Source organism: Colobus angolensis, unplaced genomic scaffold (genome assembly GCF_000951035.1).
Source record: "Colobus angolensis palliatus isolate OR3802 unplaced genomic scaffold, Cang.pa_1.0 Scaffold324, whole genome shotgun sequence".
NCBI lineage: Eukaryota > Metazoa > Chordata > Mammalia > Primates > Cercopithecidae > Colobus > Colobus angolensis.
Window position 1 is genome coordinate 2,480,054 of NW_012116533.1, and position 6,330 is coordinate 2,486,383.

Below are 6,330 nucleotides of genomic sequence, written 5' to 3' on the forward strand. Positions count from 1 at the left end.
TGCTTAATGAAGGAAATACGCTTACAGTGGATATAAAGATTGGGAAGCTCAGCAGAGAAATAGAAACCATAAAAAGGGAATAGGTGAACATTTAAAACTGAAAAATACAATATCTGAAATTTTAAGAAATCTAAATGGGCAAAAAATTGTAGATGACAATGTGAGGAGCCAATGAACTTGCAGATAGATCCATAGAAAGTATCCAATTTGACAAACAAGGTAAAGAAGTCTTCAGAGACAAATGGGGCAGTATCAAAGTTCTAACTCATATATAGCTTGAGTTCCAAAAGGAAAGGAAAGAGAGACTGAAGCAAGAAAAAAAAAAAACTTTTAAAAGAAATAATGGGTGCAAATATCCCAAATTTGGTGAAAGACATGCATTTACAGATTCAGGAATCTCAGGGAACAAAATAAATACCATGAAAACCATGTCTAATCAAACTGATGAAAACCAAAGATAAAGAGAAAATCTTGAACGTACCCCAAAACAACCAGAGAAAATAATACATTACATAGGGGAACAATGTTTCTGATAATCTAGAAATGATTTAGATGTTTGAATTAAAAGAAACTGGAATACAAAATATAATATAATGGGATACAGTGGAATAATATCTTTTGGGGGAAAAATCTCTTAAACTAGAATTTTATATCCAGAGAACTTATCCATCAAGAAAGAAAGTGAAATAAAAACAGTTTTACATAGAAGAAAACGAATAGACATTGTCTCCAGCAGATCTGTACTTCAAGAAATGATAGCGTTATTCAGGTGATATAGTTTGAATGCATGTCCCTACCAAATCTCATGTTGAATTGTAATCCTCAGTGCTGCAGGTAAGGCCTCTTGGGAGATGTTTGGAACATGGAGGCAGATCCCTCATGAATGGCTTGGGTCATCTTGGTGATAAGTTAGATCTTGCTCTGAGTTCACATAAGATCTGGTGGTTTAAAAGTGTGTGGCCCTTACTTCACCCCCTTCCACTATCTCTCTCTTGCTCCTGCTTTTGCCATGTGAAGTGCCTGTGCCCCTCTTTGCCTTTTGCCATGATTGGAAGCTTCCTAATGCCTCCCCAGAAGCAGCTGCCACTATACTTCCTGTATAGTCTGCAGAACCATGAGCCAATTAAACCCCTTTTCTTATACTTTATCTGGTCTCAGATATGTATTTTTAGCAGTGCAAGAACGGCCTAATACATCAGGCTAAAGGAGAAATTATACCAGATTGAAAATCAGAATCTTCAGAAACAAATGAAGATTACCAGAAATGGTAAATATCTAGCAAATATAAAAACGACTTTCCTCTTAATTTCCTGAAACACATATGAGTGTTTAAAGCAAAGATATAACATTGTTGTGTGAAATTTAACATGTATATAGATCTGACTTATCTGACAGCTATAATATATAGATGATAGTGGTGTCCTTACGAGAAGAAAAAATGCAGAGACATAAACACATGAGGGAAAAATGCTGTGTGGTGATAGAAGCAGAGATTGAAGTCTTGCAGCTGCAAGCAAAGGACCTCCAAGGATGTCCAGCAAACCACCTGAAGCTAGGAAGAGGCAAGGGAGGATTCTCCCCTACGGGTTACAGAGGGAACTTGGTCCTAACTACATCTTGATTTTTGACTTCAAACATCCAGAATTGTGAGACAATATACTTCTCTTTTTAAGTCACCCATTTTGTAATATTTTGTTATGGCTGCCCTAGAAAACTAACGCAGATATTATACAAAGTCTGTTTTCTGACCATGGTTGAATTAGAAATTAATAATAAGATATCTGGATAAACAAAAAATGTTTGGAAATTAAGTAACACATTTCTAAATAATGCATGGATCAAATCACAAGGGACATTAGAGAACATTTGAAACTGAGTGATAAAAAAATACAACCTATCAAAATTAATGAGATGCAGTTTAAGCTATGCATTGAAGGAAGTTTATGTTAGACAATTATAGTAGAAAAGAAGAAAGGTCCAAAATCAATAATATAAATTTCCACTCTAAGAATCCAGCAAAAGAAGAACAAATTAAACCCAAATAGAAGGAAGGTAACTTAAGAGCAGAAATTGATTAAATAGAAAACAAATGAAAAAAAGAGAAAAATAATAAAACCAAAAATGGATTCTTCACAAAGATCAACACATTTGATAAACCCCTAGTAAGACTTCTCAAGGAAAAAAATCAGAAAATATAAATTACCAATATCAGAAATGAAAGTGGGGTTACCATTAATAATCTGCAAACGTAAAAGTATATTATTAAGAGATGATTATGAAGAACTTCAAGCCAAAAAATTTAATAATGCAGATAAAATAGACAAATTACTTAAAAATACAACTCACCAATTTTGAACAGCACCATATCGATTAAAGAAATTGAATTTATAATCAAAAACTTTTCCTGAATAAAAATTCTGTGCCTGGATTGTTTCACTAATGAAATCAGTCAAACATGTAATGAACAAACAATGCCAATCTGAACACAAATTTAGACAGAAATTAGAAAAGAAGGAAATATGTTCCACTTCACGTTTTGAGGACAGCATAATGCTAACACTAAAATATGGCAAAGATATTAAAAGAAATTTATAGACAAGTATCTCAAGAACACAGGTGCAAATCTCCTTAACACTGTATTAACAGATACAATCCTAGCAATATAGAAACAATATAATACAGCAGGACTAAGCAAGATTTATCCTAGGAATTCAAGGTTTACTTAACACTTGAAAATCAATCAATATAATTCACCATGTTAACAGCACAAAGGGAAAATTCATATAATCACATCCACATATGCTGAAGAATCATGACATAATCAGCACTTTTTCATGATTAAAATTCTAGGCAAACTAGGAATAGAAGGACACTTCTTCAATCTGATAAAATGTATCTATGAAAAATGTACATCTAACACCATACTCAAAGGTGAAATGCTACATGTTTTGACCACTTTTAATCAACATTGTTTTGGAGATTCTAGCCTTTGCAATAAAGCAAGCAAATGAAATTAGAGGCATAAATATGAGAAAGGAACAATTTACAGATGGCATGATGGCTTACACAGAAAATCCTAAAGAATTTTAAATAACTACTAGAACTAGTAAGTAAATTAACAAAATTACATAGTACAATGTTAGCATAACAAGTCAACTGCATTTTTTATACTGGCAAACTATTGGAAAGTGACATTCAGAAATCAATTCCATTTGTAATAGCATAAGAAAACATAAACTACTTAGGAATAAATTTAACAAAAGATGTGCCAAGACCTCTAGACTGAAAAAGCTCAAAGCTTAATTAAGATAAATTAAGCTCTAAATACATGCATGGAAATACCATATTTGTATATTGAAAGACTTGTCTTAAGATGTTCATTTCCCCCAAATGGTCTAGGGATTCAACCACATGCCAAACATAATCCCATCTGGCTCTTTCATAGAAATGTACAACTAATTCTAAAATTTATTTGGAAATACAAGGGACCTAGATATCCAAAGCAATCTTAAACAAATCTCAGGAATGGAAAACCAAATATCATATGTTCTCAATTGTAAGTGGGAACTAAGCTATGAGGATGCAAAAGCATACGAATGATGTAATGGGCTTCGGGGACCCAAGGGGAAGGGTGGGAGGGGGGTGATGGACAAAAGACTACATATTGGGTATGGTGTACACTGCTAGGGTGATGGGTGCACCCAAATCTCAGAAATCATCACTAAAGAACTTATCCATGTAGCCCAAAACTACCTGTTCCCCCAAAACTATTGAAATTCAAATAAAATAAACTGGATTTTTCAAATACCACTTTAACAAAATAAAACCCATTTGATTAGCATAAAAAACTCACCAGAAAGATCACAAAATTTCCTATACCTGACTTCAATGTTTATTGTAAAACCACTGTAATCAAGACTATATATAATTGGTGTAAGGACTGACAAATAATGGAGCAAAATATAGAGTCTAGAAATAAACACACACTTTTATAGTCATCTAATGTTTGACAAAGATGCTAAAACAATTCAAGGAGAAAAGTAAAGACTCATCAACAGATGGTGCTGGAAAACTGGATATACAGATAGAAACCTAATCTCTACCTCAAACTACATATCTTAGTCCATTTGAGCTGCTGTAACAAAATACCATAGACTGATTGGCTTATAAACAACCAAAATTTATTTCTTATAGTTTTGGAGGTCGGAAAGTCCAGGATCAAGGCATTGGCAAATTTGGTGTCTGGTAAGGCCCCACTCTCTGGTTCATAGATGGCTGTCTTTTCTCTGTGTCCTCACATGGTGGAAGAAGTAAACAGTCTCTTTTAGGCCTCTTTTATAGAGAAACTAATCCTATTCATGAGGGTTCCATTCTCATGACCTTATCACTTCCCAGTTCCTCCCTCTCCAACTGAATACCATCACTAGTGGATTATAATTTCAACATATTAATTTGGGGGAAACATAAATATTCAGACCATAACACCACAAAAAATTAATTTGCATAGGATTACATACCTAATGATAAAACTTAAGCCATAAAAATTCTAGAAAATAAAGGAGCATATCTCCATGAAACTGGAGTAGGCAAAAGTTTCTTAGGACACAGAAATAATTATATAATAAAAATTGATACATTGACCAAGGACCCGCCAACATGGGCCACGTTCTCACCAAAACCGTGAAGAAGGCGGCCCAGGTCATCATAGAGAAGTACTACACGCGTCTGGGCAACGACTTCCACACGAACAAGCGCGTGTGCGAGGAGATCGCCATTATCCCCAGCAAGAAGCTCCGCAACAAGATAGCAGGCTATGTCACCCATCTGATGAAGCGGATTCAGAGAGGCCCTGTAAGAGGTATCTCCATCAAGCTGCAGGAGGAGGACAGAGAAAGGAGAAACAATTATGTTCCTGAGGTCTCAGCCCTGGATCAGGAGATAATTGAAGTAGATCCTGACACTAAGGAAATGCTGAAGCTTTTGGACTTTGGCAGTCTGTCCAACCTGCAGGTCACTCAGCCTACAGTTGGGATGAATTTCAAAATGCCTCGGGGACCTGTTTGAATTTTTTCTGCAGTGCTATATTATTTTCAATAAATCTGGGACAACAGCCAAAAAAAAAAATTGATACATTAACATCATCAAAATTAAAAACCACTTTTTTATCAAAAGACACCATTAAGAAAACGAATAGACAAGCCACATTCAGGAGAAAGTATCCCAAAGCATATATCAGATAAAGAAATGGTATTCAGAATATATAAAGACAAATAACCTGATCAAAACAGGCAAAATGTTTAAACAGAATCGTCACAAAAGATATTTGAATGACCAATAAGCACATGACTATGCAGTCAACATCATTAGACATCAGAGAACTGCAAACTAAAATCATACTGAGATACCAGTAGACACCCAGAAGAACAGCTAAAATTAAACAGACAACACCAAATGTTGGAAAGGATGTAAAGCAACTAGAACTTGCATACATTTTTTGACGGGAGTATAGAATGGTATAATGACTTTGGAAAAATGTCCAGCAGTTAGTTATAAATGTGAGTATAGAGCAACCTTATTATCTAAAAATTCTATTTCTAGGTATTTGCCCAAAATAGATAAAACATTTGTCCATGCAAAAACTTACATATGAATACTCATGGAAGCTTTATTCATTATACTTCCAAACTGGAAATAGTTCATGTGTTCATTAATATGTGAATGGATAAAACACTGTGGTATAGACGTACAGTGAAATACTACTTAGCAATGAAAAGGAATGAATTATTGATATATACAATAGCATGAATGAATCTTAAAAATATTATACTGAATGAAAGAATTATGCAGGGGCGGAGCAAGATGGCCGAATAGGAACAGCTCTAGTCTCCAACTCCCAGTGCGAGCGACACAGAAGACCGGTGATTTCTGCATTTTCAACTGAGGTACTGGGGTCATCTCACTAGGGAGTGCCGGGCAATCGGTGCTGGTCAGCTGCTGCAGCCCGACCAGCGAGAGCTGAAGCAGAGCAAGGCATCGCCTCACCTGGGAAGCACAAAGGGGAAGGGAGTCCCTTTTCCTAGCCAGGGGAACTGAGACACACAACACCTGGAAAATCGGGTAACTCCCACCCCAATAACACGCTTTAAGCAAACAGGCACACCAGGAGAATATATCCCTCACCTGGCTGGGAGGGTCCCACGCCCACGGAGCCTTCCTCATTGCTAACACAGCGGTCTGCGGAGATCTAACCCCAAGGCAGCAGCAAGGCTGGGGGAGGGGCGCCTGCCATTGCTGAGGCTTAAGTAGGTAAACAAAGCCGCTGGGAAGCTC

The 6,330-nt window shown here is 36.1% G+C and overlaps 1 pseudogene across 1 annotated transcript; it reads left to right on the plus strand.

Moving 5' to 3' along the window:
• The first annotated feature begins 4,649 nt into the window (after window positions 1–4,649).
• Window positions 4,650–5,113, plus strand: LOC105518627 (annotated as a pseudogene). The gene has a single exon (XR_001002859.1). The product of XR_001002859.1 is annotated as a 40S ribosomal protein S17 pseudogene (transcript).
• The last annotated feature ends 1,217 nt before the right edge of the window (window positions 5,114–6,330 follow it).